The sequence below is a fragment of the Sceloporus undulatus genome, chromosome 6, assembly GCF_019175285.1.
Source record: "Sceloporus undulatus isolate JIND9_A2432 ecotype Alabama chromosome 6, SceUnd_v1.1, whole genome shotgun sequence".
Classification (NCBI taxonomy): Eukaryota; Metazoa; Chordata; class Lepidosauria; order Squamata; family Phrynosomatidae; genus Sceloporus; species Sceloporus undulatus.
Window position 1 is genome coordinate 153,655,611 of NC_056527.1, and position 1,524 is coordinate 153,657,134.

General features: G+C 41.1%; 1 protein-coding gene across 1 annotated transcript in view; it reads left to right on the plus strand.

Moving 5' to 3' along the window:
* The window catches only part of LOC121934028 (cytochrome P450 1A5-like), a 44,290-nt gene that overhangs the window by 37,401 nt on the left and 5,365 nt on the right, over nucleotides 1-1,524 (plus strand). The window lies entirely within an intron of this gene.

Here is a 1,524-nt window from a genome sequence, read left to right on the forward strand (position 1 = left end):
TATAAGGTTGTTTCTTAAGTTAGCTGTAAGGAGAAAAGATCAACCAGATTTCTTAGTCTGCATCTGTACTGCAGAATTAATGCAATATGGCACCGCTTTAACTGCCATGGCTCAATGCTGTGGCATACTGGAATTTAAAGTTTGTTGTGGCACCAGAGCTCTCTGACAGAGAAGGCTAAAGATCTCACAAATCTACAAATTCCACAACATTGAGCAGTGGCAGTTAAAGCCATGCCAAAGTGCATTAATTCTTCAGTGTGGATGCAGCCTTAGGGACAGTTATGTTTAAAGCAAAGCATGGAAAAATCACACACATACACATACAGTATCACAGTTTCCAGAATTGTCCCCAAACGCAAGACTACTGGCAAAGAGACAGAAGGGTAGCTCTGAGCCTTTGTGGTTAAACCAGTGCTTTGAAAATGAATTAGATCCTGCAGATTTCAAAGTAAACTCTTCACTCATTTTATTCTTGAAGGAAGGCATGAGTAATTTTAGCAGTTTTCTTCCTGCTTCAAGAAAGTCTTTTGAAAACCATGTCGTTTTTGAAGACTATGCAGAGTTTGGGACTTTCTGCACAAGCGTTTCGTGTTCTCCAAGCAGAAAACAATAATTCTTACAATCATTATGTAAGAAACAAATGAAATTAGAAGCTCTGGTTTAATTCCAGGTTTCCTCCTTCCTTACCTCTGTTTCTCTTTGTCCATATCTGTCAGCAAGAGATTTTTCACAAGCAAGATCCAACTTCAAGTGGGAACTGTCAAAAATAGCAGAAAAGGGGAACCGACCCAATAAGCAAGGCTGAGTCAGTTATGAAGATTAAGGCTTGTGGATTTGACTTAACCATTCAGACTTGATTTCCGGTGATCTAAGCTGATGGATCACTGAATGAGTCTTTCTCTGTTCAGAGAGAAAGCTGCATCCTAAAAATGGAAATGTTTTAGGTCAGCCATGCAGAGAACCTCTGGCTGTGTTGTCTTAACTTTTTTTGCTGGAAGAAAACCATGATATGTTTGGTTTTGTGGTTTATCATTTTGTTGTGTGCCTCTCATTGAGGCTGAGAGGATGTGACTTGTCCAAGGTCACTCAATGGGTTTCATGGTTGAGCTGGGAATCGAACTTTGGTCTCCAGGGTTGTAGTCCGACATTCAAACCACTATGCATGCTGGCTTAGGTTTGCCTTAGGGTCGCCATAAGTTGGAAGGGATCTGAAGGTGCACTGCAAATGTAAGAAACCCTGGCAGACTCCAAACTGGCAGGATCTGTTCATTTTTTGACAACAGAAATCCCGGAGCCCAGTACAAAAGACAGAAAGGCATATCCATATTATAGTTGTATCATTTCCATTTTGCTTTAATCATCATGACCTTATACCAGAGGTGGAAATCATGCAGCCCACTGGTTTTTGTTCAATTGCTCCGCATTCCTTGGCTATAGCTCCTGAACATTGCAGCCTGACGGTGTTGGGAGGAAGGGACTACTTGATTCCCATCCCTGATTCTAAAGAATCCTAGGATTTGTAGT